The following is a 14,433-nucleotide window of genomic DNA, read 5'->3' as shown; positions in this document are numbered from 1 at the left end:
TAAGTTGCCCTACGTTGTGGTATTGTTGACCGTTACCATACAACTGTCTTAAAAACCAACCCCAAACATTTTCTAAAATGTTTAGATTTAACCAACTACTGATCAAGCGTGCAGTATGGACTGCAGCATGGTCATGTTGGAAAACCCATGGTAAGCCATCCATGGTTCTTTCTATTATAGGTTTGACACGTATCTAAAGATCCCTGTATTTCTGAGCATTTTGAATTCCATTTAAAATTTCTAAATGCACTCCTTTAGAGAAATTGCGCCCCACACCATTACCCCGGCTTCCCGTCTGTGGTGACGAGCGGCAAATTCTTCTTCTTTTCTTAAGTCATGAAAATATTATAAATATCCATCTGGACCGTTAAAGCAAAATCTTTTTCCATCCGTGAAAATTACACTATTCCATTGATCTTGTCACGCCATATGGTTTCTTGTAAAATGGAGGCGATTTTCTCAATGCCCTTTGAGTCAAAACGTTTTTTTTTTTTCAAGCGACGTCGACTTAAGTGTGCACACTTTTTAATCAGCCTCTGTACGGTTTTTAAACTAGCTGTAGCTTCTACTGCTTCTTTAATTTTTCTGGGAGTCATAGTGGAATTGGAGGCTTCGCGTAAAATAGTTCTTCTTCCCCTCGCTGTTGTAGCAGTTTGAATGCCACCTTTATATTTTTTTTCCTACTACGTATCTAGAAAGTTTCATCTACTGTCCTAGAGGTATTTTCATATTTGGTGGCGGAAACAAAAGACTGAGAAATGTCACAAAAATGTATTGTCAGTGTCAAATTTCTCATAAACGCCGTAAAAAGGAATGTCTAGGTAAATTTAAATTTTCGCTAAATAGATTGAAAAAACAAATTCTAAGGAAACCAATTTTTGTCAGTGCTTCAAAAGGAAAAGTTATTCTCATATAATCAAACGTATTAGAAATTATTTCTCTAGTTCGACGATTAATAACTTTCTTATTGCCAATTTGCTGCATTTCTGTCGAAATCACGAACGTCTTTGAGAAATTTGACGCTGACAATACAAATTTGTGACATTTCTCAGTCTTTTGTTTCCGCCACCAAATATGAAAATATCTCTAGCAACACACTTGTAATCGAAAGTGAAATCGATCTTGCGTGTGTTTGCTAGCTACGAAAAATACGCGATTAGGAGAGATTCCTTACGGGACGAAGAGGATTTATTTTATTTTGTGACAATTTCGATTGAGGTACTCAAATCATCAAATGGAAAACAGCAACACATTTTATAATTATGTAGTTTAATTAGTCCAATTGAATACAACAAAGGAAAATTAATCTAAACTCCATCCATTTTCAATATACATTACTGTTAGGGAATTTTCTTTTTTTGTATTGCAATGAAAGTGTTTTATTTTTTCTAATATTGAACATTCAAAGCGGGCGTTTTGAATTTGTCAAAAAATTTGACACTGTCAGATTATAATTATTGAAAAAAATACGATTAAGTAGCGATATAGTGGAGGCCACAGGCAGTGTTATAAAGAGAAAATGCCTCAATTTAGAAATAAAACAAAGTGTTCACCGGTGTTTTAAAAACATTTGGGAAGTAAATGGTCCAAATTTGGGGAGGATGCCAGTTTACCGAATCGTTGGGGAAATTTTTGCCGTAAGTTGATAATTCCACTTTTAATTTAAATTGATCTATTTAAAATGTTAGCTTCAATCTCCTACAGATATCTGAAGGAAAAATACGGAGTAATTTCTGGATCGGAGGCACAGGCACAGAATGGAAACGACGCACAATGGAATAGTGAAGAAATATTTGCGCCGTTGTGCGCTTTTTTTAATTACAAGACCGCCGGCCTTCAGGCTTGACTTGAGAGGGTTTGCTCCTGAGCACTATTCATTATGAATGTATCATGCTTCCACTTTGTGTCCTGCTCTGAAATCTTTTCGTTAAAATCTGTTTATGTTTATTAAGGTACACCTACTTGCTGGTTTCAATGCCGGTATTTAATATTAACCTGTAGATACCATATTTTAAGTAAAATATTCAAAACTAGTTTACTTTGCTTGATTGAGGGACTCGATTAGAGATTTGTCAAAAATGACAATAATCGTACATTATAACCTCTTCAAAATACACATAACTTGAATTATTACCTGTGACATTGCATTTACAGTAGAAAAAAGTTGTATCCTATTACACCACAAAAGTTACTAAAATCACTAGATTTAGTTGTGTATATTGAAAATGGATGGAGTTTACTTATTCACATTTATTATGATTTATGAATTGTTGGAAAGTTAGGTTATATCGCTCACCCGACTTGACAGGCAACAATGAGCCTAACGTAATTCCAGCGGCTCTTTCAATTCCGTCACATTCCATATTTTGCTTGTTGCATAAATACCAATAACCACAAACTATCAAACTAACATTATTACGGATTACACGCACTTACACAATTCACGCCGTTTGAAGACGAAAAATAAAATGTTTGTAAAAGTAAAAGTTGTCAGAAGTGACAAATTGTCTTCCAAACCAATCGTTGCCTACCTTGGTGCATTGAATGAGTCTAGCAATAATACGAATTAGCATCAAAATTTTGAAAAAATCTGTATTTTGTGGGTGAGGCTAATCAGTTGTCGCGGAGCGTACTTGTTCACGTTGGATTGAACATTAGTGGTGCAAATCGCACACATTTGGCATTAACTTTCATATGAGTTGTCATAGTAACAGGAACAGGTCAGTCATTTGCACCACAGCTGTCCTTCACAACGTGAACAGATATTAATTCTGATGGCGATTTTTATTCTGAAAACAACAATGTATTACAAATATACATTTACATACCAAAAATACAAAAAAAAGTAAAAAAAAAAACAACGTTATTATCGTCTATGTCCAAACTGTGCTAAACATTGGCGACATCTCTGCGCAATCCCATATGTTATTATTTGTCATTTGTTTTACCAGCTAACTTAATTTGGTTATTACACTGAAAAGCAATGCATTTTGATATAGCTTTTCGCTTGGTGCTCGTCAATTGTTTCAAAAGTTGGTGTTATTTTTTTATGTGAGATTATACTTGTGATACATTGTTGTTTTCAGAATAAAAATCTTTATCAGAGTTAGGTACTAAAACAAAGTATGTGTTCCCATTTGAAAAAAAATATTTTGACAGTCTAGCCTTGAAACCCTTGGGGCTATACCTGAATTTAGTAGGCCATCTTGTAGCCTATTCACAACCATTTAATTTGGTGTATAGATAATTAAAATCCTCTGATAAATAAGGGAGCTATAGACTCGTCTTCTTTTTTGGGGACACCTGTATAATGCACTATTGCTTTGATTTAAAAAAAATATAACATAAATTCCCGAATTCAAAATATGGGCATCTATGAAAAACGAGTATCAATGGAAACTGTTGTTGCTTTTTTGTTTCTGTTTAAAACACAATAGAAAAACATAACATTCCGGACAAAGTTTTCGCCACTGAAGCTAACTGTTTCTTTTATTATTCCAACAAAACCTTAAAAATATAGGATCCAGATTCGCCCTCCATTCCTAGAGATAAATATTATCAAAACTGGAGTAATTAATGTAAATATAAGATGAAAGGTACGCAAAATAGTTATTTATGTGACGACCTTAGTAAATTAATCTTTACGGGCGCGCTGGCACTTGTTGGACGAGTGACGTAAGGAACGAGTCTCCATAAACCAGTAAGCCCAGTAAAGATTAATTGCTAAGCGAGTTGCATACAAACTTTTATTTCCACCTTCAGCCTTTAAATTTAGTTTTTTAATTGTTATTTATGTGGGCCTTTCAAACGCTCGTTTCACTCGCCACGCCTATCTTCAAATAATTTCAACCTAGAGATGCCTGCACTTCCGGTTTTTCTGCAAAATATATTCACTTGAATTCCCACAAATATTTTAGACTCAAAAAGAAAAAAATCGGTAGAGCCGTTTTTGTAAAATGAATTATTATTGCAAATTTATATTTCAAGTTATGTATATTTAGTAAGCTTTGAATTTAAGGTCCTGTCAAATTATTTTTTTAGAAGTACCAGTTCTGTCAATTTACTTTTAAGTCCAAAATATTAATTGTGATTGATTCTATGTTTGATTTCTATTACATAAAATGCCAAAAGACCACGCACCACGGTAATAAACGTTAACGATTTTCATGGAACAATCACAACCCATTTAAAAATTGTAAATATTTTAACAGGTATCATGTGGCACAGCAGCCTTTTTCCTTGCACATGGTGTTATGCAATGAAGGATAAACTTGACAAATGGGGTGCTTTGAGAACCATTAGTAATTGTGAGGAAAATTTTACGAAATGGTTGCAAGCAGAGGCCGTAAAAAGCTAATCCAAGTGCTTTAAAAATTGTATCCATCCACCGTTTGCTAGAAGCACTGTTCGTAAGCCTTTTCTGGATAATTACTATACCTGAACTGCATTTAATGTTAGGTGTTGTAAATAGGTACACTCTTCATACATATTATGGCTAATTTTGAAAAAGAAGCACTAACAGGGGCAAAATCTTGTAATGTTCAGCGCGAAGTAACCCATGGTGGTACAGGTTTCAAAGGGAACGCTAGTAAAACTCTTGTTGATGTTTTACGTAGAAATTCCAGTCTGGGATGTTTAAAGTTTGTCAAAGATTTCCAAGATTTCAGAGCAGTTGTTCAATCATGCTTTGGTCAAGACCTGGATCTCAATTTCGGATATTATATACATAGATTCATTCAAAGAGAGTTATCTATCTTTGAAAATTAGTGTAACTTCCAAACTTCATGGTGTGTTTTTTTTTATATTGTGGAGTTTTGCAACAAAACGCAGCAAGGTTTGATGTTTTTCAGTGAACATGCAATGGAATCTGTGCATTTTGACTTTAATTCTGTGTGGAAAAAATACAAAGTGAGTAGAGGACCATTCCAACTACTCTTCAAGGCTACTGAGAGCAGTTTGCGAGTACAACAGACTTCGTATTTACTACGTATCTGATTGATTAATTAAATTTAATGCATAGTTTGAAAGGATCAGTGTTTTATGTAGGTACATATTTTAGCAGTGCAGATGATTAACGTTAATCAGAAAGTAACAGCCATTGCTACCAGTATTGTAACAATAATTGTTTATAAACTACTAGAGGGAATGAACGACTGAAAAACAGGACCATAAATCTTACGAATCAGTATTTACCATCAAGAGATTAGTTATTACATTGTTAAAAATCAAAGACCTTTAATCTTTCAAAAACGGCCCAACAGATTTTTTTCTTTTTGGATTTAAAACATCTATAGGAATTAATGTGAACGTAATTTGAAAAAAAAATGGAAGTGCAAGCACCTCTAGGTTGAAATTATTTGAAGATAGGCGTGTCGCGTTTTAAACTGACCCACTCATGCCAAAAACAAGCAACATGTGCGGTAGTGAAATAGAGTGTACCCTCCCAGAACTGCGGAAATCCGCACACAAATTAACAGTTAATCTCTTACCTGAGAATTAGTATATTATGCAACAAGATTTAACGGGTGACTATTAAAATTTTCACTTGGAGTTGCCTTTGAACGAGTTTTTATTTTTTCTGTTACTTTAGACACACGCAAGAACGAACGACAAATGTCAGTCAGTACAATTGAAACATAACCAAATTAAGAGAAAAAACATTTATTAAAATGTCAAACTTGTCAGTGTCTAAGGTGCAACGGAAAACAAAGAATGATCCATAGCCAACCCTAAGTGAAAATTTTAATAGTCACCCGTTATAAACGGCACTTTAGACGCGAGCGGAGCGAGTGTTTAATAAACGAGTGTCTAAAGAAGTTTGTAAACGAGTTGCATACTATACTTTTTCAACGACTAAAATGAACAATGCAAATATATGGCGTAACTTCTTTATTCAACGTTAATTTAAACATAAAATTCTAATCTGATAAACGTCAATTGACAAGTGACAACTAACTTCATTTTGAGTGTCACATGATTTTTGCTATTAAAAAAACAGAGCGTGATTAAAAAGCCTGTTGCTAACTTCACCTCGTGACTAAAACGCACAAACTCACAGCTTGTCAAGGTGTATTAAAAAGATCAGTTAGCGTCACGGAAACATATGCAATAAATTGCATTTTAAACATAGGGTTAGAAAATTTTTAATCAATCTCAATTATGCGCGCCTACTAAGTTTTAATATTTTACCGAAATAAATGATAATATTATGGGGGGCAGGTTTTTATTTATTTTTTATTATCATAATGTTGCTTGTTTTATTAAATGATTGATTGTGAATAAAATACTATACAAACCTCGACGAAAGTACCATTCCTGTGTTTCGAGAACTGGTTCACCTCGATGCGAGCTTCTCGGTAAACTATTGTTCTCTGGACAGGAATGGAATACTTTCCGCCTCGGTATGTAATTTGTATACTATATTACATATTACAAAGGAAAATTTTAGCATCTTCTAGAAGTTAAGACAAAAAAAAATTACGACAAAGACTATATCGCCAAGCGTTGCATTAAAATATAAAAATAAAACCACCAAATTGAGTACATGCACCTGAATTTGTTTTTTTTTTGCTATTATAAGTGCAATATTTACAACTTTACACAATGTTGACTCTTTATCTTTCCGTAATGTTTAGCAAAAACAAAATTAGGAATATTATTTGATTACTTTAGATAACGCATGCTAAGTTCACACATTTATTACGACAAATAAATCACAGCTGTGTATTTCATGATTTGATTGTTTAATTGTGTCTCAACTGCAGTAAAAAATCACTGCATATTGTGCGATAACGACTATTTTCTACATTTTTATTAGCAACTTTATTAAGGACCTGTTGCTGTGGATTTCACCAATATTTAAGTGCGACATCAAATCTTAATACATCAGTTAAAACGAACACATTTACAATCAGCTATCATTGGTAGGTACTATTAGATTACTCCACAAAAAGATAACTACATAATGTCTACTGGTGGAAAATTTTCGATTTTGTTTACGTCAGATTCCATTGATAGACACAAAAAAATTAATAAACGCAAAACAACAGTAACACGTTTTTGAGAAATAGAAATGCTGCATTTACTCTACTTCAAAAGTGTTTTAAATACTTGCTTTGACGCTTACGTGTTGAGGTAATTGCCCATTGCAACATTATGTTAATGTTTAGGGTTAGTGACTTTGCCCTAACCAGAGAAACAAGCTAGTGTTTCTCAAACTAAAATATCTTACAAATATTTCGGCAGATAAGGCGACCTTAGAATTACAACAGGTCTAAATTTGGTAATTTTCACTCATCTGTGGAATAAAACGACTCCCAAACTATCAAATCATCTATGCCTATGGTAAAGTTTAATTCAATTATTGCCACCACATTATTAATACAGTTACATTTCGAATTTATTACCAATGATAAGCCAATCCTATACGTATGGTTATGGGGTGGGAATATTTGGGTTCCTGTAATATTAAGGTTCCTGTTTTTATATCAATTATACATTATATTGAGTGATTCAAAATTATTGTAGATAAGTATGACAACTATGTACGAAAATTTATGTGGCAACTGTGTGGATGGGGGATAAAATATCAAGATGTGAATAAAGGAAGTACACGTGGCAATCCTTTTTCTCATGATGCTTTCAGCATGTTACAACTTAATATTATGAAATAGTGTCTAATTTTTAATGAAAGATTTTAGGTTGGCAGCACAAAATGTCAGTGTCATGTGGCATTTTTGTACAATTTTTTAAGTGTAAAATATTGATGTCGGGCAAATTTGTATCCTTTATCGCAAGCTGTACATTGTGTATAGCAGTAGGGGCCGAGGGGGGTATCAAGCGATGGGTTAGGAATAACAGAAACGACGACGATGGTTTTAAATATTTGAGGAATTGGTTGATTTTTGTCGTGACAGTCGCTTCTTGAATCCTTTATGTTGCCAATGGAAGAAAAATAAATTCCCTATCCGGTAATTTTTAACAAAAATGATTATATTGCTTTAAATAAATTGTCGGCCGAAAAAAATTTGTTTTTTTTTTTATACACGGCTAGAAAATGTTTTGCAAGTGCTTGCAGATGCAACTTTTTTTTCTGTCAGTATCCGTCCGACATTTTGTTGCCACCGCATTGCCAGATTTGTTGTTTTAATATTCATAAAAAGGTAAATGATTTATTAAGTATGTAAAAATAATTTTAATTTCCGTAAAAGAAAAGTCAAAATTGCCAAAATAATTTTGTTACGATAAAAAATTTCCATTAAACGATGCTACTTCCAATTTAAAAAGGACAGACCAGATTTAAGACATCCGGCAACAATGTACAGTCGCGAGCAATAAATTTTGGTCGTCAAGGTCATTCTTTGACGCAATCGAAAATGCTACATTGTAAAACAGTCGTAAATATCATAACCTATCATCATGTTGTATGACATTAATTGTCATTTTTTTCTCAATTTTTTGACACTGTTGACGTGGGCATAATCAGGCAGGGACATTTTTTAAATTTGTGACAATCTAACCAAATTTTGAAACGACATTGACGACCAAAATTTATTGCTCGCGACAGTACCTATTCAGAAAATATAACCTTAAACTGAAAACAAGCTAACCTAACATCAAAAGTGTCAATTTCCTTTAGGGAATTGAGTTATCACGGAGGTACTGCCAACAAAAACACTAGATGGTCATAGCCAACTCGGTCCCAAAAAGATCGTGAATGCCTAATATGTACCAAAATCCATTCTACACCCGGTATATAATAAGTACAGTTAATTTCAAAATTATAGACTACACCTAATTTTCTACAGTGTGTCAGTTTGTCAATGATCAATGTCAATTTTGACAAAAAAAAAAAACCTAATCTAATCGAAAACGCGAAAGTGCTCATTCTTTCCAAATTAGAAGAAGGGTGGTCGATTCGGAGGGTAGCTCAGTATTCAAACATCGCAAAGAGTACCGTGCAGGGGATAAAACAGACAATATTATGGTGTTCTAAAATATCAGCGACATTTTATATTGTCAAACTTACTTAACCTATACAGGGTGTTTGAAAATTGCTAGTACAAAAAAATACTGGTAATTGGTGATGGTGAGTTAAAGTCATCGGAAAAAAAAATTTAATAAAAGCCCTCTAGTTTTCGAGATAAAAATTACTAAAAATTGGGTTAAAATTGTTATTACCATTGTTAGTTGCCAAAATCTTGCAAAAAAATATTTATTTTTCATATTGTTGTATAGTCCTTCATTATCACGCTTGGTTACCAAGGTTTAAAAAATACTGCCCCGCCTGAGGCGTAAAATATGCTGGGATAGGGTTACTTTATCCCTTTTGTTTAAAAAAATTAAAAATTGGGTTTTTGGATTTCGTAGGGCTTCTAGATGCCACAGTTTTTTTTTTGTACTAGCAATTTTCAAACACCCTGTATAAAAAATATGACGCTCAAATTTCAAAAAGGCATCTTTACATGTGGAAAAAACTGTCATAAATCGACTTCTTGATTTTTGAGGTATACTCGATAATTTTGAAATTAACTGTATCATAAAATGGTACTATCCTGCTAAAGAAGGTCGCTCTGGTAGAACAGCAGCTGTGCACAGTGCAGGATCATTAGCGTGCAATATATCCTAATCAGTTGCAACCAACATTTAGCTACATTTTTTGAAAACACAGTTACAATGGCGGACAAAAAATTTCGTCCACAACTGTCATTCAACTCACGTACGCTGTAAATCAGCCTTTAGGAACGATTAACTCACTTCACATGTTGACATGTGTCAATGTTATTATGGGTGACAGTAATAAATTTCAAATTTTAATTTGCAAACGTCAATCATAATGACAATAAAGGTTTAAACTACACACAATTTTTGTGAAATGACAGGAAAAGGGTGGACGAAATTTTTTGGCCGGAATAGTACGTAAAAGAAAAACAATGTTGCCAGCAATTCCATTTCATTTTTTCTTGTAGCTCCATCTTTTGGGCAAATCTGGAAAAGTAAATCCAGTTTTCGTAGCCAGTCTGTACTATTGCTGTTTGTTTTTGAATTTCAGTTAAACCATTTTTTCGCATTGACTTTGACACTGACAATAACGTTTGACGTAGACTTTGATTTACGAATACTAAAATTTTGGCTGTACGAGTTTTTTTTTGGCTAGGTAAGTACTATTCCGGACACGGAATCTGGGCCAACATTTTTTAGACATTTCTAAAAAAAAAATTATGTAAACCAAGCATTAGTGTCATTAATAAATGACAATTATTAAAAATCATTTTGAAGTTTTTCTTGTGACATCAAAAAAGCAGGGAATAGTAGTTTATTTGACGAGTTTGTGTGTAAATTGGGCCTTTTTGGCCCACGAGTGCCAAAAAAGGCCCAATTTACACACGAACGAGTTGAATACAACGTTTTTTTGTTCGACGAGCCCCCCAAAGGCTCCAAATCTCTGAAAATCTTTAAAATTAGCTTGACGTTTCGTTTTGACAAGTTGTCAAATTTATCAAAATCCGTTCACACAGGAGAAAATTCTCAAATTCTGACAGTGTCGAACAAAAAATGACATTATCGAGTCAAAAGTTGGGTTACATTCAATAAGGCCAGTTCACACCTATTTATCAGTTAAATGTCATTTGTGGCCAAGATTCCGTGTCCGGAATAGTACTTAGCAATATTTGAAAATTTATATTGGCAACTTGAGACAGATGTTACTACAAATTTCAATTTTTGAAATTTTGAGTTGTGTTCTTTCGTGTTTTCTTGGTTTTTCTGCAAATTCATTCCTCCGTTTTTATTTTGTTTTTCAAAAAACAGTTTTCTTCAAAACTGCGCAATTCCAATATTATTTATGCAATTACAAATTCTCCAAATGAATCTGTCCACTTGCTGCGTAGCTGTTCGTTGACATCATACGGTGGAAATTTCAAGCAAAATTAAACAAAATTATCACAAATGTGGTTAAAACCAAACCTAAAAATTTGACATCGCTGATGTAATAAACGGCCAACTTGCGTCTTGCTCTAATCGCACATGCCTAAGCGAGATAGTGGGACGGGCTTAATACAATACGTATAAGAATTCAACAGCTTGTTTTACATTATGTTGGAAAGCGATAGCAGTATAACAGTTGTTCTGCTTTTTAATTGATACATCGGACTATATTCTATATATTCTACAATGCGTACTCTATATGTACAAGAATAAAGACAACTACTGCTCGTTAAACCATTCGCACTTAACCAGGCACCACAACTTATTATTAAGCATTCATTCGAGACTGCACAAAACACAAAATAGCACTCGCTATTATTGCGTAAAATTTTATAATGCTCTTCCTTTGCATCTTAAAAACATGGACTATAAACCCTTCAAACAACATTTAAAGCAATTGCTAACTGAAAATGCATTCTAATTTTTCGAAGAGTTTTATTCATTCACAAAGTCCTTATAGATTTTTTGTTTAAATTTTACTTGTATCTCTTTATTTTATTGTTGTTTTTTTCGGTATTTGTAGACAATGTGTAAAATTGTATGACTTATAACACGCAAATACATTATTACATATTATGTATATTTAAAAAAAAAAAAAATGAACTTTACATAAAGTCACTACAGACACCTACAGAATTTTGATCGGTTGACAATTTAGTTGGTTGTTTATACAGTTATTAACAAAAAATAAACTGTCGGCCGATCAAAAAGTCTGTAGTGTGTGGCCAGTCTAAGGTTGCTGCACTATATTAATTCTCCCAGGTACTGACCAGATGACTGAGCATTTTTTCCAAAGCTCAAAATTAATTCTTCGGAGCAATTTACACATGTGCTCTTAGCATTATATTCACTGACAAAAAATTGCACCACTCAAAAATGTGCTTCAATACCGAAATGCGGCGAAATGTACATCCATCAATCATTACTGCTCGATGATAAAAAAAAATCCACAGTATAAGAACAACTTTTGCCTGTTTTCGGAAGGTTTTTGTAGGACAAGAAAATAATAATTACGAGTATAATTATCCCGTGGTTTCAAAGAAAAAATAGGTTAGTGCATGAGTATTTTTGCGTATTTCTTCGTGAAGTTTTCAATCGATGGAATGGTGACAACGTGTCATGTTAAAGGACACCGTCGATCTGGGAGTGAACATCCATGGAGCAGCAATGGAAGGAAAGATCGTCTTCGGCAATTAGCCACAAATGATGTGTCAAACAGTATCACTTAGGGTGGCATTGACAAGAGATATGAGACAAAGAGTGTTGCTACGTACAATTTATCTTCGAATAGTGTTCTTTGGTCTTCATTCATACTGCCCAAATCGACGACTTCCTCTATCTGCGGTGTACAAGGCTGATAAGATTCACTGATGCCAAGAACGGCAAAGCTGAAGAGACAAATGGGAACATATTATTTTTAATGGCAAGTCCCGATTTTGTTTATGAAGGAATGACGGCAAATCACGGGTTAGAACGTGTCGCGGTAAGAGGAAGAATTTAGACTTTACTATACAATTCTCACGTTGGGATTTACGATATGAAGAAGTTTCATATATGGTGTGATCAAGAAAATTTGTAATCAAGTCAGCCTTCGAGATGAAATCGTACGTCTTCTTCAATGGAGATTCTTAGTTGAGGCATCTAAAGTTACGCCATTTGAAGACTTTAATATAATTAAATGAACGGAAAAACTACAGCAAACTTTACAATCTATGTTTTGATGTTTATTTAATTTTTTTGACAGATTCTTGGTAGCCATTCGCTGTAATTGAACACGTTTTTAACTTTTTACATAAATGTCAATATACGAGTACAACTTCCCAACCTTTCTTTCTAACATTCGTGTTTTCTCGCAGTCGTTTATCCAATAGATATCCTATAAATGTCTTCGTAATACGCTTTTTTTTTAATCACAATATGATCTAATTTTATTTAAAAATCATCACCTTCGCCATTTTTTCTTTTGTTGTTTTCATTTTATTAGACAATTACCGGTCCGCTTTAGTCACCGAGATTTCCAAGTCGTACTCGATCACAAATTTTCTTGATCATACGATGTATTAAGGCCCGGTTTATTCACCTTCAAGTAACTTTATTTGACCGGTAATTACAATGGATCTACCAATAGCAGATTCTAAATCATAGCAACTACTGGCCAAATAAATTTACTTGAAGGTGAATAAACCGGGCCTTAATATCTTTACTTAAATTATATCGACACCAATTTTACATTCGCTAACACTCTCTACCTCAACGTAATAAATACAAAGTTACAAGAGAAAAAGTATCTATAAGATATGTGATTATTCTCTACTAATCATAAAGGCATTGGAACACTTTATACAGGGTTATTATAAATGATCGTAGTCGAGGCAGGCGATGCCCATGTTATGAAATTTTTGCCGCTTTCATGTGAACTGTCAATTTTTGTCGTTGTCACTGTCATTTTTTAGGTGAAAAGTGCGGTGATGAGAGTTTTATTTATTTATTTTTTTAAATTAACGATTGAATCCAAAAATATTGAGTTGTTTTGCAAGCAATTCTAAAAATATTGAGTTGTTTTCCACCCAATTTAACTCTTGTATGTGAACGGTGTGTACTTCACTTATGCACATCATTTTGATGTTTTTTATATGGAGCGGCAACCACAAATTTTACATTCAGTTTTTAAGCCTACTTGGACTACAATCATTTATAATAACCCTGTACAAAGTGTCTATAAAAAAACATATATCAAGAGTCTTGTGGAAGTGTGCGGCCCTATATTTACATAACTATGTCGAGCCGTTGAAGCCGGCAAATTAGATGTCAAATGACAAATGTCAAATTATTAATTAAATCTTAGCTTCAGTTGTGAATTCGGTGTCTTAGTTGTTTGGCTTGTGATTTTCTTCAACAGTCTTTATCAAAACTAAAACGTTTTTCTGCACAAGTGTGAACCGTGAATGCCAAAAACAAGTTATGAAATAGCGAAGGTAAGACATTTATTTTCGTACGTTTACACCTTCATTGTGATATCGTATTACCGAAATGGTACCCTGCAGAATGGATAGTGGGTTTACTCTATAAACGCTTACAAGAAGAATTTTTCGGAAAATTACCAAATGACAACATCGTGGAAGCAAATTTAACTGCACACATTAGAAGGATTGTGGATTGATTTGTGGCAACTGGAAGTGTTGAAAAAGGTAAAAGTGTAGGAAGACCGTCAGTCAATGACGAAATTGTTGAAGATTCACGCCAACGAATGGAACAAAGCTCAAAAAAAAAACCTCAGAAAGTCATCACTTCAGGCTGATGTACCACTCTCCACTTGTCAGAAAATTGTTAGAAAAAACCTGAACTTCTATCCATACAAAATCACATCACTTCAAGAACCTCGACTAGAATACTGCAATTGGTTTTATAAACAATTTGAATGATGACAGGTTCGTAATGATGTACTGA

The 14,433-nt window shown here is 33.7% G+C and overlaps 2 protein-coding genes across 2 annotated transcripts in view; both read right to left on the bottom strand.

The window, feature by feature from the left end:
• Positions 1-14,433, bottom strand: part of Clp (Cleavage and polyadenylation specificity factor subunit 4) — a 100,311-nt gene that overhangs the window by 24,439 nt on the left and 61,439 nt on the right. The window lies entirely within an intron of this gene.
• Positions 1-14,433, bottom strand: part of LOC138130634 (UBA-like domain-containing protein 2-A) — a 29,615-nt gene that overhangs the window by 11,475 nt on the left and 3,707 nt on the right. The gene's annotated exons all lie outside the window — the stretch shown is intronic.

Source organism: Tenebrio molitor, chromosome 1 (assembly GCF_963966145.1).
Source record: "Tenebrio molitor chromosome 1, icTenMoli1.1, whole genome shotgun sequence".
In the NCBI taxonomy this organism is placed as follows: Eukaryota; Metazoa; Arthropoda; class Insecta; order Coleoptera; family Tenebrionidae; genus Tenebrio; species Tenebrio molitor.
The sequence above is the reverse complement of the archived record's forward strand: the minus strand, read 5'-3'. Positions and strand labels throughout refer to the sequence as shown.